The sequence below is a fragment of the Vicugna pacos genome, chromosome 17, assembly GCF_048564905.1.
Source record: "Vicugna pacos chromosome 17, VicPac4, whole genome shotgun sequence".
In the NCBI taxonomy this organism is placed as follows: Eukaryota; Metazoa; Chordata; class Mammalia; order Artiodactyla; family Camelidae; genus Vicugna; species Vicugna pacos.
In genome coordinates, this window is record NC_133003.1 from 2,380,134 (window position 1) to 2,403,729 (window position 23,596).

General features: G+C 47.1%; 2 long non-coding RNA genes across 2 annotated transcripts; one reads left to right on the plus strand and one right to left on the minus strand.

Moving 5' to 3' along the window:
- Positions 1-525: 525 nt before the first annotated feature.
- Positions 526-2,045, minus strand: LOC140686542 (uncharacterized). Its single transcript, XR_012060365.1, has 3 exons — positions 1,821-2,045; positions 1,411-1,500; positions 526-751 (listed from the first exon to the last, which is right to left on the minus strand). It is a non-coding gene; the product is annotated as an uncharacterized lncRNA (long non-coding RNA).
- A 13,276-nt stretch (positions 2,046-15,321) lies between these two features.
- On the plus strand, positions 15,322-16,863 carry LOC140686672 (uncharacterized). The gene is made up of 3 exons (XR_012060474.1): positions 15,322-15,568; positions 15,889-15,978; positions 16,638-16,863. It is a non-coding gene; the product is annotated as an uncharacterized lncRNA (long non-coding RNA).
- The last annotated feature ends 6,733 nt before the right edge of the window (positions 16,864-23,596 follow it).

Here is a 23,596-nt window from a genome sequence, read left to right on the forward strand (position 1 = left end):
ACTGAGTGATGGCTTCATGGTGACTTAGGGAAAAAAATCCATCCCAGCCCAGAGTGGAGTGTGGGCCCTAATTGTGGCAGATGCTAATTCTCCTGCATCCTCAGAGAATGTCAGTGGGTGCCTCTGTCCCCCTTGAGAGCAGGTTAAGTTGTATCCCCGCCCTGGACCTTCCAAAGCTTCCTGCCCGATGAGCCTGTGGGGTGGTGCGAAGCATGGCCAGGAGAGGAGCGCGGTCACCATGGAGACCTGAGAACTGCCAGTGGGGAGCCTGGACTACTGGGAAGCCGTGGGCAGAGGGAGTCGCAGGAGGAGACCCCAGGAGATCGCGCTGGAGGAGAGGTGGGGTGCGCGGGTTCCACGCTCTGGAAGCGCTCAGACTTTTCTCAGGTTCTGTGTCATGCGGGCGTGTGGGGGGAACCTACTAACTGAGGGTGTAAGCCTGGGTGTGCTTGAGCTGTGACCGCCACGCGGCAGGCTCCACGGTGCTGCTGGTGAGGAGAAAGTATTCACCGGACACTTGTTAAAAATGGTAGGAAAGAGTTTATTCAAGGCTAGTGCCAAAAGGGAGAGAGATCGCACTCCACTCCAGATACAGCAAAGACAGCTGAGGGTTCTTGGCCACTGGGCAGAGTATGCGGCTCCTCTGTGGATGGAGGGGTACCAAGAGGAGCTTGGTCAGGTATCCAGCACCAGGATTCTTGCTTCAGGGCAGCCAAGGACTTGGACATCAGGGGTGGGGGATGAGGAATTTCTAAGAAGAGCCAAGATAAAGTGGAAGAAGAACAAGAAGTGTACATTGCCCTCCCAGGTGTTAAGGCTTCTTATAAACTTATGGACAGTCATCTGACGGGCTAAAATTGGAGGCCGAGAAACAAACCCAAATAGGTCAATGTGTAGGGCCTTAGCACCTAGGAAGAAGGCCTTGCACATTGGGAGGAGAGGCATGGAAACCTGTCCACCTGGAGAACACTGGCTCACAGAACAAGGGAATCCCCCTGGTGTCCCTGGGACGGTGCACTGGGTCTGGTGTCCCAGCCAGCGGGGCCTCTGAGCACAGGTCGCTGGCGGGGAAGAAAAGTGGGCAGGGGGATCCAGATGAGGGGAGCTGTGTAGCAACTTGGGGCAACGATGCAGATGCCAAAGCTGGGCCTGTCCGACAGCGAGCTCAGGAGGGATTCAGCTGCTGCTTTGGGAGGTGTCAGGAGGTGGGGGGGGATACCCCGACCCTGGCTCCTGAAGCACCCCTCCCCTCCCTTCCTACTTCGCTCCCACACAGCGCCCCTCACTCCAACCTGCCTTGGCCTACCTGTGCCCCACATAGACCTCGATGCTTCCCTCCACATTGCCCGACCTCCAGCCTCCCTGCCTGCCTTCGACCATCCCCAGCATCCCCATCCTGCCTTGACCTACCTGCACCTGGGGCTCCGTCCTGCTTCCCTGATGAGGCCTGGCCTTCTTGGATATGTGCATCTCCCGGCAACCTCTGGAGCCCTGAAGTACCTGAAAGAACCGTAATTTAAGAAAAAGAATAAAGTCCAATTATGAAATTTCTATAATTTTATTCATTGAATAATGTTTTTTACGTTTAGATATAAAATATGCATATCTGTGTGCATATGCATGAATATATATTGGGTATTTATGTAACAAAATTACATAGTAACATTTTCTTTCTTTAAAAAATTTAAGCATTCTGGGAAAATGTTAGCATTTAAAAATCTTTCTTTTAAGAAATCAAATAATATACAAACGCTCGAAGTTTCTTTTTCACCTTTCCTTTATCCCATTCCCTTCCTTCCATCCGAAGAGGTAACCCTTACCTGAAGTCAGTGTTGTTTTACTTTCCCAGCTGTTTTTTTTTTTTTTTTTTCGCCAGTCCCGCGGCCTGGCGAGGGTGGGGCTCCGGTGAAAGGATGAGGGGCGGGTTCCCCTCCCGATCTCAGCAAAGCTCCCAAAACGACAGCGGCGGGGCCAGCCTGCCGCTGCCTCAGGCGGCCCACGAACCATTCAAAGCGCCCGCGCCGAGGTACCCGGCGCTCGCGATTGGCTGAGCCGGACCAGCGCCCCTCGGCGTGGCCGGCCCCCACGCAGCGGCCGCGGGTCCCGCCCCGCCGGTGCGCATGCGCGCAGTCCCCACAGGAAAGAGTCTGCGCACACCCCCGCGCGGCCTCAGTCTCGCGCCGCGGCTCCGTCCCCTGTCCGCGGAGGCTTGTTTGCTCGGCGACACAGCAAGCGCTGCGGCCGGCAGGGGGCTGTGCGGACCCAAGGCGGCTGCGGTGGGCCGGCCTGTGGAAAATGCCTCAATCAAAACTTTTAAAATATCGCAGAATAATGGCTAAGCAGGCAATCTACTTTCGAGCCATCTTCCAAAAGCTATTATTTCAGGGTTTCAGTGTTCCCTGCTTTTTCATTCACTGTCCTTCAGAAGTATATTTTCAAATAGATTTCTACCATTATAAACACACAGTCAAAGCAAAAGCCTGGAATAAATTCTGAAATGCAGAGAACTAAAGGTCACCACTGTTTCAGGCATTGCCCTCTCAACGCCACGACTCAGGGGAAAGCAACCTAAGTGATGAAGTAGAAAACAGTAGAAAAAAGTTCACAAATCACAGGGTGATTTTTTATTTTAAAACTATTTATTCAAAAGAAAATTCATTATTCTTGTAACTGAAGCCTGTGACAGTCACAAATGTGGCAAATCTATAAGAACAGCCGTAGCTTCTCTGGATTGAGAAAATGGAAACCTTCTATGCTCTCAAACACAATGCGGATGGCCGCCTTCGCCTTTTTTATCCCCTGAGAGCTGAGACATTGGAGCGATGAGGCACTTACTAATGAGGACCTGTATAATATTTGAAACTTAGATCATTTCAATTCTGATGCTATATTCAATCCATGCCTTTGCAAATGTTGCTGGTGATAATTGAAGCAAACTAAAATGTAACTTGGATTCTAGTGATTTTTTTTGTCTCTGTCTGCAAATAATCTCCCCAAAGGAAAAAGCAGATGAAATAGCATTGATTTTTAAACCTCAATTTTATGTGTCTCCTTAAACATTCAAGCAGTTCTCAGTAGATTTCTTTACCAAAATCCAAATGGCTATTTATTGGGTCAAGATGGCAACGAATAGGGCAAGAAAGTTTATTAGCTCAGCTTATTTGACTGTTAATTAAAGATCTAAAACCTAGTCTCTATCACCAGAAGCTCTTAATGGTGCTAGGTCACTAGGTCATTCCATTAGAGTTCATGGAAATCTTTTTCTATTTGATAGAATAACAATGGATACACATGCTATAATTCAGGTGCTGCATTTTGTGCCCACGTACTGCATGGGGAATCGTGTGAATGAGAGTGGTACTTGCATCAGCACCCAATATAAGCATAACTGTTTATGGAAACCAGTTCTAAACTTTCTGATTCACTGGGCCTCATTTTTACTGATAGTATTAAAGTCATTCTGGTCACATTTAATCTTCACATTCTGAATGTTGTTTCACATTTAAATAATTACTTCATAATTAAATTGTAAAGTTCCTACACCAAAATGCATAAGGGTTTGGTGAAGGTAACTTTTATCACTTTCATGCAAATAACTTTGCAATTTGGGGCTACAAGGTCCCTAAGAGTGAAGGGCAATACGCTATCTGTAAAAGGTTCCATAGGGACAGTTCATTGATGCTAGCTTATCTATTGCAGTTTGACACCTAGGTCTTAGAACATAGGCTTAAAAATCTGATTTTCATCAGCACAACAAATTTAATAGTAACAATAACACAAGAAGAAACACAGCAACAACTAATAGTCTGTGTTACCATCAGCCACAATTATTACCCCCACTTACAGATGAGAAATATAAACATAAAGTGGCTATGCCACTGTCCCTTCCCCAACCCCCAGCTGACTCCATTGACTAAACCTTAAAAGAACCTCAGAATATTCTGTCTTCTGTCCCCATCTTCCCTCTCTCTCCGTGATAGTGAGCTGGCTGGAAAGACGATGGTCTCCAGTTTCTAATCTAATAAGCATCAGAGACTCCTTTAAAGATGCATGCTTTTAGATCACAGTTTTCAGTCTCATTTACCCTAGCTGCACTCATTTTCTCCTTTCACTGGAGAGAGATGCCACCTTTTGAAGGGTAAAATGGGAGCACCTCTAATTGCTTCCCATTTCACGGTAAAGGCTGAAGTACTTGCAATGGCCTCCAGAGGGCGCCCGCCTCGCTAACCTGAGATCTTCCCTGATCCTCCTCTCTTGCTCGCTCAGGTCCAAGCACATGATCCGCAGCCCCACCGGCTCCTGGACGCACCACACGCTGACCTGCCTCGGGATCTGTGCTTCCTGTATCTGAAAGTCTCTTCCTTTTGAGATCTATTTCCTCACTTCTTCGCCTCCTTCTGGTCTCTCCTTAATGTCACCCTAGCGGAGATGCCTGCCCAGAGATCGCTGTATCAGATAGCACCCTGCCCAGTCCCTCTTATCCTGCTTTATGTTCTCAGGAGCATCTTCTATCCCTATGCATTTGTTGTTCTGCTTCCTGTTGTCTCCTCCAGCAGCGTGAAACTCACACCAGGAGCCGTGACTGGGTTTATCTCCTGTTACACTTCCTGAGCAGAGAACACTGTCTCGTATGCAATGAACCCTTGAAAATACCTGAATGAAGAATGAGCTAAATATGGGAAAAATAGATTCCTCTTCAATACCTCACCCTGCATTTTAATCTAATCACCACTTTGTCAAATATATGACGCACAGGAAAAAAACAGGAAGATTAGAATACATTCCATATCCTTTTGTTTGCTCCCTGACTTTCTCTAGAATCACTCCATATTACTTTTGTCCACAGTCTATATATCAGTGTTCTTTATAACTAGCTATCTGATCACTAATACTTTGCTAGAGTAGAAAGAAGACATGTTTAAATTAAATCATCATAAAAATATAACAAAATCATTTTCATGTTTTAGAAGTATATTCGTTGGAGAAATCTTAATCATGTTTATTTTGGGAAAAATTTACATGAGTCTAGGTTGTTTACATTTTCTCCTTATGATGTGCTCTTAAAAAAACGAAAAAGAAAAAGACAACTCAGATTGTTTTTTTTCCCCAGCTGGTTAGGCAGCTCGATTTTAACACTCCCTGGAGAGCTCTTAGACATTTGTGTGATTTAATGGCCCACTATTATTATGCCAGAGATATTTTATTTTGTGTTGTGATTGCCATATCATTGCATTAGCGTTTGAATAATAGGCAATGCCATTGAGAATGTATCGATGTATCTTTCAGTGAATTAATCTATACCCCTTCCTTATAACTGGCTTATTGATGCATGATAAATGCTGTAATAACAAAAGCAAGTCATCAATCATCCTGGCAGGGTTGCAGGGGGTGGGGTTACGGGTGCATGGAAATGGAGCTTGTTGAGAGACAGTTCAACATAGGAGAAATGACAGGGGCCATATAATCTCACGGTGACATGACAGAGGACATGGGATGGCGTGGTGTCACTCACGTGCAAGTTTGGCACGCTTGGAGTTGTGTTTCTGGTTAGCCTATCAAACAATAAAAATGAGTCATTAAAACAGTCAAACCCTATAGGTCATGTATCATCTGGAATACAAGAGGGAGAAAGAATGTGAAAAACGTAGAAACCATATTCCCCTGTAAATCATACCTCCCAGCAGTCTGTAAGGGTCCGAAACGTAGGTACCTAGGGCAGAAAAAAGCCTGATATACAGAAAGAAATATCAGAACCCCCCCTTACAGGCAAATGTATCTCACTATGAGAAAATATGGAAATGCAACCTAAATGGTTTAATATTCAGATTGATGTAAGCGTGTACTTTTTATATCTCCTTATATTGGTTTTGGTTTCTCCGTAACAGACCTTGCTCTGTTTTCCTTCTCTCCTTGAAGATGTGTTTGCAGGGTAACTGTTTTATGGGTATGTTTCCCATGCTAGATTATAGTCTTGAAAGACACGACAGTGAATGTGTCTTAATGCTATTTTTATTCCTAGGGTTAAGAATATATCAGTCCACGAAAAAAATTTACTGACTCCATGAGTATTTTGCACCAGAATCATTGCAACCACTTCACCCTACTGAAAATGGTGCAGAGGTCATGACGGCTGTCTGCAGACTTACCTTCCACTCCAGGCCAGGCCGTGCTGTTCAGCTCGCAGAAGGCTTTGGGGAGACTGTGCCGACAGCAGCCACCAACCCCTGTCACCAAATAGGATTTTCTTTAACACATTTCCTCGCTTTCCACCTTATTCTCTCATTCCTGGTTCTGTGTCTACTGACAGGACAGGTTTCCTTCAAAGTCATTACAGTTCTCTTCTGCCACTGAGCATTTTAAGTCACCGTACCCTTTGTGGTTTGCTGCTGTACTGCGGTGTGGCTGCTGGCCAGGCTGGGTGCGTCTCTGCTTTGTAGGGTGGATTCATGTGAAGGAAGAGTTGCTGACTTTAAAAGAAAGTCAAAGCAAGTACATCCTGCAGTTTTATAATTGGCAGTGTGTTTTATTTTATCATACCTTTATTCACTATTGTTTTTATGATTTAAAGAACAGACTTTTATCCTGGGTTTTGTGTTGGGGACTAAAAGGGGGATGTGAGAGCTCTTGGACCAATGGGGCCAGTGGGAGGTGTGCTGCACATACAGGGCTAAGCATAAGGTAATGTGATAAGGCCACAGTAGAAGTAGGAGGAGGGGAGAAGAAAGTGGGGGTACAGGAAAATGTTTCACAGAGGACTTCAGTTTGAATGGGTTTATTTACTTATTTACTGAAATATAGTCAGTTTGCAATGGGTCAGTTTGTGGCGCACAGCATAATGTTTCAGTCATACGTATACATGCACATTTGTTTACATTTTGTTTTTCATTATAGGTTACTACAAGATATCAAATATTTTTCCTGTGCTCTACAGGAGAGATTATTGTTTACCTACTTTACATATGGTAGTTAACATTTGCAAATCTCAGACTCCCAGCTTATCCCTTCCTACCCCCTTTCCCCCTGGTAACCATAAGTTTTGTTTTGTTTTGTTTTTTTTACTATGTCTTTGAGTCTGAATGGGGTTTTGAAGGTAAAGGAGAAGTTGGAAAGCTTTAACAAAAGCATTCGGGCAGAGGGAATAGTATATTCAAAAACACAAGAGCTGTGAAAGGCATAGCTTATTAGGAAAGCAACTGAGTGTGCTTATATCAGATACAAGAACTGCTCATCCAGAGAACAGGCATCAGAGAGTGCTGCGTTAGTGCTGGGCGGCCCTTTCCAGGTCGGGAAAGGGTCCTGATTCGTACTTAAATCTCAACTCACAATCAACACCACCTCACCCACAGAGCTTGAGAGGTCAGATGTAAAACGTAGTCACCGTCTGGATATGCTGAGTAGATGAGAGTGCACATTTCGCAGGGCAGGCCCTCTTCTCCCTCTCTGACCATAACTCAGGACAGCGCAGAATGGTTCATAGGCTAGACGAAAGCATGGACTTCAGGATCTGGCACCTGTGATCAGGCCAGTACTTCACCAGTGGATTTTACCATGAAGGAGCTGCAGGGCACTTTCCTAGGTGTGGGTTCATGTCTCTCATGTGTCACCCAGGACCTGGACCCAGCTTGGGCTCAAACTCCACACTAACAAAGACCCTCATTCTCTGCACCCCAAAGCAGTAGAAATTCCAGGAGTAATTGAAGTTCCCCTGACATCCACCAGTTTGTTTATTTCATGTTTTCTCTGGGTGCACATTCCTCTATTTCTGGACACCAGCAAGTTTCGTGCACATTTTGGTTGGTAGAACAAATCACATTCAGAGGCCAAATTTAAAAGCAGTGCAGCCTTTTCACCTGGCAGCCGTGGGTCAGGCTGTCACCTACTCTGGTGGCTTAATCCTGAAGAAGATTTAGATTTGCTGTTTTCTCCAAGGAGCCCATTAAAAGCCCCTTGGGGTCATTGGGACCCTGTTACCACCCTCTCCAGTGCAGTTCTCAATGCTCAGAGCCACGCTTGTAGTTCAAGGGCCTGTTCACCTCGGAAATGGGCAGTTGGGAAGTGATGCTCTGGGCTTGCAGCTGGAAGTTTGAACTCCTTGGCTCATCACCCTCTGATGGCATCCGCTGACATCATCCAGCTGGAACAGAGGAGGGGGCGGTCACCACATGGCCCTCGGTGTCATCTGCAACCTGGCCTCCAGGTTGTTTGTGGCTGTTTTTAAAACTAGCCTTTCCCCTGGGATGAGAAATCAGGATTCTGTGATGGCGACTGTTAACCACAGTCCTCTCAGAAGCCTGAGGAGTTGACCTCCACTTGTCTCCACTCCTCCTGACTGACCAGTTATGAGGACTTAGGTGGGAGCTGACGGCCTGGTGTAAAGCTGCAAACAGCCCATCATTTGGGGTCAGGCCCTCTCTGAGAAGTTACTTTCATAACAAGATACCATTTATAGTAAGTTTTGTGATTGTTTCTATGCAAATTATTTCTAAATAATGGCTATTAAGTTCATTATGTGGCAATAATGATACGCCTGCTATAATCTCATATATTCATGGGCAGAATACAGACTCTGTGTGAGTGACCTCAAGATCCAAAGTGAGGGTTGAAATGGATGGCATTTTCTCAGGGAGCATCTGTTTAGACGGTGCTGGTCAAGCTGTCCTTTTCCTTCACCCGGGCAGGGCCTGGACAAGGTCATTAGGATGAGCTGGTAGTGGGGCTGGGCCAGGAGTCTGGAGATCAGAGTTTTAGCCCCCGTGAGTGACCGGGGGCAGGCTGTGCACACTGTGGAGTGTCAGCTTTTCTGTGTGTAAAGTGAAAAATAAAAAGGCGATTGTCTTAGGGGTCAGGTTATTATTTTCCTGCAACTAAACGCCATATATTAAGAAGGTACTGAAACTCAATGACTTGTAAAGAGGAGTCATAAGGAAGGAGATTTCTTCACAATGTAAGGATTTTCAGACAAATGACAATAAAATAATGAATGCTCTGGAATTTAAAAAACTAAATAAATGCCCAGTACTTATAACCTAAAATGATATACAAAGAATTTTCCATTCTTCATATATTTCTGTTTGAGAAAGGTTTCCTCACAAAAGACCCCAAATAACCAAAACAATCTTGAAAAAGAAGAACAGAGCTGGAGAAATCGTGCTCCCTGATTTCAGACTATACTACAAAGCTACAGTAATCAAAGCAGAACAGTACTGGCACAAAAACAGACACATAGGTCAGTGGAACAGGATAGAAAATCCAGAAATTAACCCACACATATATGGTCAATCGACAACAAAGAAGACAAGAATATACAATGGAGAAAAGGCAGTCTCTTCAGTAAGCGGTGCTGTGAAAACTGGACAACTACCTGTAAAAGACTGAAATTAGAACATTCTACAATACCATGTACAAAAATAAACTCAAAATGGATGAAAGACCTAAATATAAGACCAGATACTATAAAAATCCTAGGGGAAAACACAAGCAGAACACTCGTGGACATACATAACACCAAATATTTTTTGAACCAGCTCTTTGAGTACTGAAAATAAAAGCAAAAATAAACAAGTGGGATCTAATTAAACTTAAAATCTTTTCCACAGCTAAGGAAACCATCAACAACATGAAAAAACAACCTACAGAATGGGAGAAAATATTTGCAAATGATGTTACTGACAAGGGACTAATTTCCAAAACATACAAACAGCTCATACACCTTATATCAAGGAAACAAGCAACCCCATCCAAAAATGGGCAAAAGACCTAAACAAGCAATTCTCCAATGAAGACATACAAATGGCCAATAGGCACATGAAAAAAATGCTCAGTATCACTGATTGTAAGAGAAATGAAGAGCAAAACTACAATGAGGTATCACCTCACAACAGCCAGAATAGCCATCATTGACAAGTCTGCAATTGGAAGATCCTGAAGCGGGTGTGTAGAAAAAGTAACCCTCCCACAGTGTTGGTGTGAGTGTAGATTGGTGCAGTGAGTGTAGATGGAGGACGTTATGGAGGTTCCTTTAAAAACTGAAAATAGACTTATGTTCCATGTGTTCCAGCAATCCCACTCCTGGGCATTTACGTACGAATCAGGACTCTTTCCCGACCTGGAAAGGGCCACCCAGCACTAACGCAGCACTCTCTGATGCCTGTTCTCTGGATGAGCAGTTCTTGTATCTGATATAACCACACTCAGTTGCTTTCCTAATAAGCTATGCCTTTCACAGCTCTTGTGTTTTTGAATATACTATTCCCTCTGCCCGAATGCTTTTGTTAAAGCTTTCCAACTTCTCCTTTACCTTCAAAACCCCATTCAGACTCAAAGACATAGTAAAAACAAAACAAAACAAAACAAAACTTATGGTTACCAGGGGGAAAGGGGGTAGGAAGGGATAAGCTGGGAGTCTGAGATTTGCAAATGTTAAGTACCATATATAAAGTAGGTAAACAATAATTTCTCCTGTAGAGCACAGGAGATATATTTGATATCTTGTAGTAACCTATAATGAAAAACAAAATGAAAACAAGTGTGCATGTATACGTATGACTGAAACATTATGCTGTGCGCCACAAACTGACCCATTGCAAACTGACTATATTTCAGTAAATAAGTAAATAAACCCATTCAAACTGAAGTCCTCTGTGAAACATTTTCCTGTACCCCCACTTTCTTCTCCCCTCCTCCTACTTCTACTGTGGCCTTATCACATTACCTTATGCTTAGCCCTGTATGTGCAGCACACCTCCCACTGGCCCCATTGGTCCAAGAGCTCTCACATCCCCCTTTTAGTCCCCAACACAAAACCCAGGATAAAAGTCTGTTCTTTAAATCATAAAAACAATAGTGAATAAAGGTATGATAAAATAAAACACACTGCCAATTATAAAACTGCAGGATGTACTTGCTTTGACTTTCTTTTAAAGTCAGCAACTCTTCCTTCACATGAATCCACCCTACAAAGCAGAGACGCACCCAGCCTGGCCAGCAGCCACACCGCAGTACAGCAGCAAACCACAAAGGGTACGGTGACTTAAAATGCTCAGTGGCAGAAGAGAACTGTAATGACTTTGAAGGAAACCTGTCCTGTCAGTAGACACAGAACCAGGAATGAGAGAATAAGGTGGAAAGCGAGGAAATGTGTTAAAGAAAATCCTATTTGGTGACAGGGGTTGGTGGCTGCTGTCGGCACAGTCTCCCCAAAGCCTTCTGCGAGCTGAACAGCACGGCCTGGCCTGGAGTGGAAGGTAAGTCTGCAGACAGCCGTCATGACCTCTGCACCATTTTCAGTAGGGTTAAGTGGTTGCAATGATTCTGGTGCAAAATACTCATGGAGTCAGTAAATTTTTTTCGTGGACTGATATATTCTTAACCCTAGGAATAAAAATAGCATTAAGACACATTCACTGTCGTGTCTTTCAAGACTATAATCTAGCATGGGAAACATACCCATAAAACAGTTACCCTGCAAACACATCTTCAAGGAGAGAAGGAAAACAGAGCAAGGTCTGTTACGGAGAAACCAAAACCAATATAAGGAGATATAAAAAGTACACGCTTACATCAATCTGAATATTAAACCATTTAGGTTGCATTTCCATATTTTCTCATAGTGAGATACATTTGCCTGTAAGGGGGGGTTCTGATATTTCTTTCTGTATATCAGGCTTTTTTCTGCCCTAGGTACCTACGTTTCGGACCCTTACAGACTGCTGGGAGGTATGATTTACAGGGGAATATGGTTTCTACGTTTTTCACATTCTTTCTCCCTCTTGTATTCCAGATGATACATGACCTATAGGGTTTGACTGTTTTAATGACTCATTTTTATTGTTTGATAGGCTAACCAGAAACACAACTCCAAGCGTGCCAAACTTGCACGTGAGTGACACCACGCCATCCCATATCCTCTGTCATGTCACCGTGAGATTATATGGCCCCTGTCATTTCTCCTATGTTGAACTGTCTCTCAACAAGCTCCATTTCCATGCACCCGTAACCCCACCCCCTGCAACCCTGCCAGGATGATTGATGACTTGCTTTTGTTATTACAGCATTTATCATGCATCAATAAGCCAGTTATAAGAAAGGGGTATAGATTAATTCACTGAAAGATACATCGATACATTCTCAATGACATTGCCTATTATTCAAACGCTAATGCAATGATATGGCAATCACAACACAAAATAAAATATCTCTGGCATAATAATAGTGGGCCATTAAATCACACAAATGTCTAAGAGCTCTCCAGGGAGTGTTAAAATCGAGCTGCCTAACCAGCTGGGGAAAAAAAACAATCTGAGTTGTCTTTTTCTTTTTCGTTTTTTTAAGAGCACATCATAAGGAGAAAATGTAAACAACCTAGACTCATGTAAATTTTTCCCAAAATAAACATGATTAAGATTTCTCCAACGAATATACTTCTAAAACATGAAAATGATTTTGTTATATTTTTATGATGATTTAATTTAAACATGTCTTCTTTCTACTCTAGCAAAGTATTAGTGATCAGATAGCTAGTTATAAAGAACACTGATATATAGACTGTGGACAAAAGTAATATGGAGTGATTCTAGAGAAAGTCAGGGAGCAAACAAAAGGATATGGAATGTATTCTAATCTTCCTGTTTTTTTCCTGTGCGTCATATATTTGACAAAGTGGTGATTAGATTAAAATGCAGGGTGAGGTATTGAAGAGGAATCTATTTTTCCCATATTTAGCTCATTCTTCATTCAGGTATTTTCAAGGGTTCATTGCATACGAGACAGTGTTCTCTGCTCAGGAAGTGTAACAGGAGATAAACCCAGTCACGGCTCCTGGTGTGAGTTTCACGCTGCTGGAGGAGACAACAGGAAGCAGAACAACAAATGCATAGGGATAGAAGATGCTCCTGAGAACATAAAGCAGGATAAGAGGGACTGGGCAGGGTGCTATCTGATACAGCGATCTCTGGGCAGGCATCTCCGCTAGGGTGACATTAAGGAGAGACCAGAAGGAGGCGAAGAAGTGAGGAAATAGATCTCAAAAGGAAGAGACTTTCAGATACAGGAAGCACAGATCCCGAGGCAGGTCAGCGTGTGGTGCGTCCAGGAGCCGGTGGGGCTGCGGATCATGTGCTTGGACCTGAGCGAGCAAGAGAGGAGGATCAGGGAAGATCTCAGGTTAGCGAGGCGGGCGCCCTCTGGAGGCCATTGCAAGTACTTCAGCCTTTACCGTGAAATGGGAAGCAATTAGAGGTGCTCCCATTTTACCCTTCAAAAGGTGGCATCTCTCTCCAGTGAAAGGAGAAAATGAGTACAGCTAGGGTAAATGAGACTGAAAACTGTGATCTAAAAGCATGCGTCTTTAAAGGAGTCTCTGATGCTTATTAGATTAGAAACAGGAGACCATCGTCTTTCCAGCCAGCTCACTATCACGGAGAGAGAGGGAAGATGGGGACAGAAGACAGAATATTCTGAGGTTCTTTTATGGTTTAGTCAATGGAGTCAGCTGGGGGTTGGGGAAGGGACAGTGGCATAGCCACTTTATGTTTATATTTCTCATCTGTAAGTGGGGGTAATAATTGTGGCTGATGGTAACACAGACTATTAGTTGTTGCTGTGTTTCTTCTTGTGTTATTGTTACTATTAAATTTGTTGTGCTGATGAAAATCAGATTTTTAAGCCTATGTTCTAAGACCTAGGTGTCAAACTGCAATAGATAAGCTAGCATCAATGAACTGTCCCTATGGAACCTTTTACAGATAGCGTATTGCCCTTCACTCTTAGGGACCTTGTAGCCCCAAATTGCAAAGTTATTTGCATGAAACTGATAAAAGTTACCTTCACCAAACCCTTATGCATTTTGGTGTAGGAACTTTACAATTTAATTATGAAGTAATTATTTAAATGTGAAACAACATTCAGAATGTGAAGATTAAATGTGACCAGAACGGCTTTAATACTATCAGTAAAAATGAGGCCCAGTGAATCAGAAAGTTTAGAACTGGTTTCCATAAACAGTTATGCTTATATTGGGTGCTGATGCAAGTACCACTCTCATTCACACGATTCCCCATGCAGTACGTGGACACAAAATGCAGCACCTGAATTATAGCATGTGTATCCATTGTTATTCTATCAAATAGAAAAAGATTTCCATGAACTCTAATGGAATGACCTAGTGACCTAGCACCATTAAGAGCTTCTGGTGATAGAGACTAGGTTTTAGATCTTTAATTAACAGTCAAATAAGCTGAGCTAATAAACTTTCTTGCCCTATTCGTTGCCATCTTGACCCAATAAATAGCCATTTGGATTTTGGTAAAGAAATCTACTGAGAACTGCTTGAATGTTTAAGGAGACACATAAAATTGAGGTTTAAAAATCAATGCTATTTCATCTGCTTTTTCCTTTGGGGAGATTATTTGCAGACAGAGACAAAAAAATCACTAGAATCCAAGTTACATTTTAGTTTGCTTCAATTATCACCAGCAACATTTGCAAAGGCATGGATTGAATACAGCATCAGAATTGAAATGATCTAACTTTCAAATATTATACAGGTCCTCATTAGTAAGTGCCTCATCGCTCCAATGTCTCAGCTCTCAGGGGATAAAAAAGGCGAAGGCGGTCATCCGCATTGTGTTTGAGAGCATAGAAGGTTTCCATTTTCTCAATCCAGAGAAGCTACGGCTGTTCTTATAGATTTGCCACATTTGTGACTGTCACAGGCTTCAGTTACAAGAATAATGAATTTTCTTTTGAATAAATAGTTTTAAAATAAAAAATCACCCTGTGATTTGTGAACTTTTTTCTACTGTTTTCTACTTCATCACTTAGGTTGCTTTCCCCTGAGTCGTGGCGTTGAGAGGGCAATGCCTGAAACAGTGGTGACCTTTCGTTCTCTGCATTTCAGAATTTATTCCAGGCTTTTGCTTTGACTGTGTGTTTATAATGGTAGAAATCTATTTGAAAATATACTTCTGAAGGACAGTGAATGAAAAAGCAGGGAACACTGAAACCCTGAAATAATAGCTTTTGGAAGATGGCTCGAAAGTAGATTGCCTGCTTAGCCATTATTCTCCGATATTTTAAAAGTTTTGATTGAGGCATTTTCCACAGGCCGGCCCACCGCAGCCGCCTTGGGTCCGCACAGCCCCCTGCCGGCCGCAGCGCTTGCTGTGTCGCCGAGCAAACAAGCCTCCGCGGACAGGGGACGGAGCCGCGGCGCGAGACTGAGGCCGCGCGGGGGTGTGCGCAGACTCCTTCCTGTGGGGACTGCGCGCATGCGCACCGGCGGGGCGGGACCCGCGGCCGCTGCGTGGGGGCCGGCCACGCCGAGGGGCGCTGGTCCGGCTCAGCCAATCGCGAGCGCCGGGTACCTCGGCGCGGGCGCTTTGAATGGTTCGTGGGCCGCCTGAGGCAGCGGCAGGCTGGCCCCGCCGCTGTCGTTTTGGGAGCTTTGCTGAGATCGGGAGGGGAACCCGCCCCTCATCCTTTCACCGGAGCCCCACCCTCGCCAGGCCGCGGGACTGGCGAAAAAAAAAAAAAAAAAACAGCTGGGAAAGTAAAACAACACTGACTTCAGGTAAGGGTTACCTCTTCGGATGGAAGGAAGGGAATGGGATAAAGGAAAGGTGAAAAAGAAACTTCGAGCGTTTGTATATTATTTGATTTCTTAAAAGAAAGATTTTTAAATGCTAACATTTTCCCAGAATGCTTAAATTTTTTAAAGAAAGAAAATGTTACTATGTAATTTTGTTACATAAATACCCAATATATATTCATGCATATGCACACAGATATGCATATTTTATATCTAAACGTAAAAAACATTATTCAATGAATAAAATTATAGAAATTTCATAATTGGACTTTATTCTTTTTCTTAAATTACGGTTCTTTCAGGTACTTCAGGGCTCCAGAGGTTGCCGGGAGATGCGCATATCCAAGAAGGCCAGTCCCCAGCAGGGAAGCAGGACGGAGCCCCAGGTGCAGGTAGGTCAAGGCAGGATGGGGATGCTGGGGATGGTCGAAGGCAGGCAGGGAGGCTGGAGGTCGGGCAATGTGGAGGGAAGCATCGAGGTCTATGTGGGGCACAGGTAGGCCAAGGCAGGTTGGAGTGAGGGGCGCTGTGTGGGAGCGAAGTAGGAAGGGAGGGGAGGGGTGCTTCAGGAGCCAGGGTCGGGGTATCCCCCCCCACCTCCTGACACCTCCCAAAGCAGCAGCTGAATCCCTCCTGAGCTCGCTGTCGGACAGGCCCAGCTTTGGCATCTGCATCGTTGCCCCAAGTTGCTACACAGCTCCCCTCATCTGGATCCCCCTGCCCACTTTTCTTCCCCGCCAGCGACCTGTGCTCAGAGGCCCCGCTGGCTGGGACACCAGACCCAGTGCACCGTCCCAGGGACACCAGGGGGATTCCCTTGTTCTGTGAGCCAGTGTTCTCCAGGTGGACAGGTTTCCATGCCTCTCCTCCCAACGTGCAAGGCCTTCTTTCTAGGTGCTAAGGCCCTACACATTGACCTGTTTGGGTTTGTTTCTCGGCCTCCAATTTTACCCCGTCAGATGACTGTCCATAAGTTTATAAGAAGCCTTAACACCTGGGAGGGCAATGTCCACTTCTTGTTCTTCTTCCACTTTATCTTGGCTCTTCTTAGAAATTCCTCATCCCCCACCCCTGATGTCCAAGTCCTTGGCTGCCCTGAAGCAAGAATCCTGGTGCTGGATACCTGACCAAGCTCCTCTTGGTACCTCTCCATTCACAGAGGAGCCGCATACTCTGCCCGGTGGCCAAGAACCCTCAGCTGTGTTTGCTGTATCTGGAGTGGAGTGCGATCTCTCTCCCTTTTGGCACTAGCCTTGAATAAACTCTCCTACCATTTTTAACAAGTGTCCGGTGAATACTTTCTCCTCACCAGCAGTACCGTGGAGCCTGCCGCGTGGCGGTCACAGCTCAAGCACACCCAGGCTTACACCCTCAGTTACTAGGTTCCCCCCACACGCCCGCACGACACAGAACCTGAGAAAATCTGAGCGCTTCCAGAGCGTGGAACCCGCGCACCCCACCTCTCCTCCAGTGCGATCTCCTGGGGTCTCCTCCTGTGCCTTCCTCTGCCCACGGCTTCCCAGTGGTCCAGGCTCCCCACTGGCAGTTCTCAGGTCTCCATGGTGACCGCGCTCCTCTCCTGGCCATGCTTCGCACCACCCACAGGCTCATCGGGCAGGAAGCTTTGGAAGGTCCAGGGCACTGATAAAACTTAACCTGCTCTCAAGGGGGACAGAGGCACCCACTGACATTCTCTGAGGATGCAGGAGAATTAGCATCTGCCACAATTAGGGCCCACACTCCACTCTGGGCTGGGATGGATTTTTTTCCCTAAGTCACCATGAAGCCATCACTCAGTCTTCTAAATGCTTTTCCCAGCAGCCCTGGATTGCGCTGTTTCACCGAGGCCTCTGCCTGGAGGTGGCTGTCCCCATCTGCCCAAAGGGCCCAGGACTCCCTAGGTCTGCATGGGGCACAGACCAACAGTGAGGCTGGACCCTAACTTCCATATTTCATTTCAGGCAGGCAAGAGTTTTTCCTATTGTTTTATAAAAGATTAAAATAGCGGGAAGACACCGGTTAGAGAGACTACTCATGAGGAATTACAAATAATTCAAATCTTCTTCCCTGGAATCTCACATTTAGGTGCAAAAATTGAGCACCGAAGTATGCCCATCCACTGCTCCCACCTGTCACGAGATGGGGCTGCTCATCAGAAGGGGAGCAGACCCCACCCCAGGGCCCTGAAGGAGGACAGGGTGACTGCATTGTACAAAATGACAGGGTACGTGAAACACACAGGAGTGTCTTGAAAACATCCACACAGTCGTCTGTTTTTCAATTAAATTGGCCACGGAGTATAGTCAAGCATTTTTTTTCCCTTTATTTTTGTTAAATAAGATTCCAGAAAGTATAGTGCAAACACTCAGTAGAAAAGTTGCAATAAAGAAATGTACATTCACATTTAAGATTTCAGTCCATTCACTTTGTTTTTAAATAAAAATAGGACAAATTATTCAATGACTTGTCTCAATTTAACAATCTTGGAAAAGACTGGAAGCTGCTCTAGTGTCCAGTGGACGTAAAAATAGACCCGTATTGATCATACAAATCTATCATGAGAAGTTACCCAGTGATATTGCGTTGTTGTCCTTCTGACACAGACATCTCATTTCCACGTCTAGAGAAGTGTTCTCAGGGAGCTCTACTGGTGGGAGGATGTGTCACCCGGGCCACTCTGTGCCCAGGAAGGGACACGGAAGGGCTGAAGGGTTCCCACAACCCTTCTCAGTGAGTAAAGGGAACCCAAGAGTGGGCTTTGGGTTTACCTTAAATGAGAGTGGAATCTGCTGCTAAGAGGTGGCCATGATCACCTTACATCATCTCCGCGTGTGCAGGGTGGTGTGCCATCAGTGTGCACGAGAGATGGGGAGGGTGCCGGGACGAAGTGGGGGCGCTGCAGGAGGAGTGTGGGAGCCGCTGAGGTGCGGGGGCCAGGACCCGCCAGGGCGGGACGCTCTGCGGCCAGCCGGCAGACGACCCGTGGTGACCGGGGCATGTCCCTTTGCGCATGCTGCGTGTCTTGGAATCCAAAGTAAGTGACACACAATTAGGAACTTCACTGCATGCGATGCTGAGTGCAAAGGGCTTGTGCAGCCACGGTTTCGCCAGGGGCAAAGGCAGAACTGCAGGCCTCTCTGAGACTGATGCCTGGGCGGGGAGAGCCGGCACTCCAGGCCGGCAGGAGAGGCCCTGGTGTCTTCGTCAGGAGTCCCAGGACGTGGGAGTGGTCCCCTGAGACGTGTGCTTCGTGCCCGACCTCAGGGGGCATGGGAGTTGCTGGTGAGAGGCAAGAAACAAGTTCTGGCTGCTGGTGGGCCCACTGCCCAACGCACGTGCCCCGGGGAGTGAGAGCCCGCGGACGGGACGCTGCGTGGCTGTGCCTGCAGGCGGCCCTGCGCATCTTTACAAAGCCCAAGTGGTGGACAGATCTCTTGGGGGTTGGTCTGGGACTTCCTCGCTGTCTAAACACCAATTCTTAGTCAACGATTGCCAGCTGTTTTGGAATCCAACCCATCCAAAGTCTGATCTGCCTGGAACCACAGAAGTCAGTGCCTGGGGGAGCCCAGGACACCCGTGCTCCAGCGGCTGCCAACTGCTCACCATCCATCACGATCCCCATCTCGCCTCCCGCACATTTTCAGTGAAATCTGCTCTTGTATGTCCTGTCATCCCCAGGAACGTCCAGTGACCACCTACACCGCTCCACACAATGACGGGGACACGGGAGGGCTCTGATCAGGCACTGGGGGCTGGGTTGGCTCCACATAAGTGGAGAGGCGTGTGGAGTATGAGGGCACCTGGGGGCCCGCGGTCTCCCCCTGGCTAGTGTCAAAGAGGCCTTACAGAAAGAGACAGGACAACTGTCCTCACTGAGGGAAGAATCTGTGTTTTCTAAGATGCGCTGGCAGGTGGGGCAGCCGGATACAGTTTTAGGATAGAACGTATGCTAAGATAAGGCAGGGAGTTTTCAGGCCAATGCTGTATGACTTTGCTAGAGATCCGTTGTTAAAGCAGAGGCAGGGCTCAGCTGACAGTCCATGTGCTGTTCCAATCTCACAGCATGAGGCCTAAGTGAGGGTGACTCTGTGCCTGGGCACATCTGGGGATGGGCGGTGGGGCAAACCCGATGCCTGGGGACCCGCCTGGCTTTCCGATCCAGCCGGCCAGGCACCGCCACCACCGTGCACGCTTGAGCTAAGGGCTCCAACAACAGCAGCACAACTTTGCTGGTGTCACTGTTAGCTGAGAGGTGCTGACCTTGAGTGGCTCCCTGGGTAACTGGGAGGGAGGTGGGTGGGGGGCTACCGGCTCTTCCCTCCAGAATCCCTGCACCAACACCCACCTGTGTCTCTCCCCTCAGGCCTCCACGTATACCCAAAACCTAAACACAACAAAACGAAACAAAGGACAAACTACGGAGAATGGGACCAATTCAGTGCCTTGAGGCTGCGGGACTTCAGTAAAGGAAGAAAGAAAAGAGACTTTCTTCCTCTCTAGCAGATGTTGGAGACAAACGCCCAGGCACCACTGGGACTTTGGTGGGAGTCAAGGCCACCTCTGTGTCCCAGAGCTGCTGCCCCCTCTCCTCCCGGGGTCAGGATTTCTAGGGGAAATCAAGTCATGGCCGTCAGGGAATTCCCTGTGGGAGGCAGTCGTCTGTCCGTATTCCAAGACAATTTGTTCTTTATATGAATCCATCTTAATCCCAGGAACAAACAACTGATTTTAATTTTGCTTACGCCATGCCATTCACACACACACACACACACCACACACACTTGCATTAAGCATGACCTCTGGCAGAATAATTTCTTTATATCTTAGAGAACAGAGTTGATATGGAACAGATTATATTTTCAGAGTAATTAAGGAATACAAATGTCTGAGTTGTTACCACAAAGTAAAGTCGTGTAAGGAAGTCTAGCCCCAAAGTGGGAACCTTGAAATTCAGTTTGTTATGAAACAGATGATGGAGGAGACAAATTCCGCTGCACCATCACAGGACCTGCCTCCACGACGTGTGCGTGCACACGAGACATAAGGGAAACTCCCCGAATCCTTTCCAAAGCATCCTGTGGCATCCCAGAAGTCAAAGTTCACCAGGTGCTCCCCGTCTGGGGTGCCGGCCCCTGACCCCGAGAGGGAAAATCTAGGTCAGATTCCAGTTGCTGGGGCTGGGCCCATGGTCCATGCTGGTCTCACTGGCCGCCCTGCTGGCCACGCCAACCCCAGTCCCAGCCACTCGAGTGCCCCCTGCACCCCACGCTCCTACATTCCTATGTTCAGCTGCTCCGCCCACACTGCCTCCCTCCCAGGCATGGGGCCTGCCTGTGGCTCTTGCCCATCAGGTCACACAGAATCAAGGGTGCCCTCCCACCACTGAGGGACTGGGCGGTGGTGGACAACTGTCTGTCAGCGCTCCCTGGGGCCAGCTACCCCTGCCTTGGACGGGACGCCCTCGAGCTCCTGAGTCCATCCCGGGAAAAGTCACAACACTATTCCCCCCACCGCCCACTTTGCCAACCACTGGGCACCTGGCCTGGACTTTTCTTGCCACATATGTCGCTGGACGATGCGTACTGTGGAATCGGAGCCCTTCAAATCTCTTTGCCGTACCCCAAAGTCAACTTGGAGGCCTGACCCATCATGACCGGCCTCCTGACACCCAGGTGGGGTTCCCCGTCCTGCCTGCTGACCTCTGGGCCTGGCGACACAGCTCCCAGCAGACCTTGAACCTCCTGATTTAGACCCACCCACAGCCTCACAGCCTAAGGACTTGTGAAGCCAGATGAAACCCAACGCGCCGTATGGAGAAACGTCACGTCTTTCGTCATCCACTGCAGTACCTGGAGTATTACATGAAAATGAGAGGCTGCTAGTGCAAATTCGACTTTCAAAGCAAACCGCAGCTGGGGAGGCAGGATGGTCAGGCCCAGGGACACTGCCGAGGCCGCCAACTGTCAGCTGGCCACAGCTCACCCCTCATTTATTTCACCAAACCAAAATATTTTGAAACTCATGGTCTCTATGGAGTTTGGATTTTTGGTTTTTGCTTTGTTGCTCTTTTGTTCATTGAAGCCATTACAAAACCAAGGATAAGTCAGTTTCTGGGGAGTTAGATACACATAACTAATGGGGCTGCATACTGAGAATGACAAGTGTACCAGCAGATCTGTGACCCCTCCCAAGAGCGCTACTCAATGCAGGGCACAGTGTGACCTTGCATTTCCTGCGTGGGCGACACACACAGAGGCAGCGGTTGCCCTACGAGTCATGCGTGTGGGGCAGGGGCAGGGCTGGCCACACGGATAGACCAGCAGGATCCCAACTCAGGCGATCACAGAACACACCACGCAGAAGGGTGGGCGCACCCTGGAACCTAGATGGTTCACCCCCTGGGGAACCTGGACATGGTGACAGGCCAACCCAGATGTTCCTTCTCGAGAGAGAGGTGAAAGCAGGGATTCAAGCACTCTATCCAGCTCACTCCTGGGACGATGGTGCAGAATTTCTATCAGCTGCAGACAGAGCATCGTGTCTCTGAAGGCTGGCCGGATCCTGCCTGAGCCCAGAGCCCACCCATCAGCCAGGGTTTGGGGGTGTCAGTCCCCACGGTGCCCTGCAATCTGGGAAAACGCATACACGTGGCTTGTCTCTGAATCACCAATCTGCTTTGGACCAGACCTGTCTCTACAGTTTAGAATTAGTTATTGCTTCTAGTGACAGAAGATATTGGAAGCCCTGGTGGCTTTGGAGTCAGATAAACATGGCAGGGTCAGGGTGGCTGGATCTGGGGGTCCACCCTGAAGACACAGACCCCGGAGTGGACCGGCCCAGGGTCAGGGTCCATGGAACCATTTGGAAGTTCGAGGCTGTCCTCTACTCTACTGAGGCTGAAGCACAGGAGGCATGCAAGGGTCTAGAGGGAACACACGGAATGGGTCACTTCAAAGGACAGGAGCCACGCCAAGCAGGGTGTGAAGCCTTGGGAACCTCACACACCGGCTACGGCGGGCTGTCCACACAGGCGGTCATGTCTGTCTTCATTTTGGTCAGAAGGAAACAGGCAGCAAATTGAAGTGGTGCACTATTTACAGAGCATCTTAAATAATTTAGACGTACTCCCACTTAGAAGGCGCTAACATTTGTACACGACAATTGTACAAGGTTAAAAATAACTAAGGTAGGATCATACAGTGTAATCACAAATAAAAAGGAAGTTGTTGAGCAAACCCCAAGGAAAGTTATGGCTAAATGGGTCCCATGTGCCCGCAGGAAGCAGGTAGGGTTTGGAACTGCTTATGATGGAGGAGGTGCTGCTCACAAAGGGGAACCTCCCTGTCTCAGCACAGCCGAGGCCCCGATGGCTTCCCACGGCCACGGTGACAGCTGGCCACAGGTTCCATGGCTTTGCCAATACTCGTAGAGTGTCCCATGGCTCTGTGGATCTGACGTCCTGACACGGCCAGGCTGGGCTCTCGCCCAGAGGCTCAGGGACGATCTCACTCGGGTAGACGCGAATTCAGCGTCCGTGGGAGTGGGTTGTGGGAGTGCCGATCGCTTACTCACTAGCTGATGGCAGGGGAGTCCTAACCTTAGACTGGCTGTGGCCCCTCAACTTTAAACAGCAACCTCATGCTTTGAATATTCCTGAACACCCTGCCTGTCACATCCACTTCTAAGGGGCCACGTGGTCACAATGAGCTGACAAACACGGTACAGGATCCCCTCCCCAACTTCTGGCCTGAGCTAACGTTGCTCATGAAGATCCTGCAGCTCCTGCCACTCCAGTAGCTCCTGCTACTCCTGTCGGTCCCAAATCTCCCACTGCTTCCGAACGTCCTGAAGATGCTGCAACTGCAGCTGGAATACTGGGCCAAAGAGAGCATGTACAGGTGTCATCAGCCCCTGGGGCTGAGCTTCCACTGTGCCCACACGCACCTTTTTCCTCAAAATACCACAATGAATCCCATCCCGCACCCGAAATTGATTTCCATTCCCCTGAAG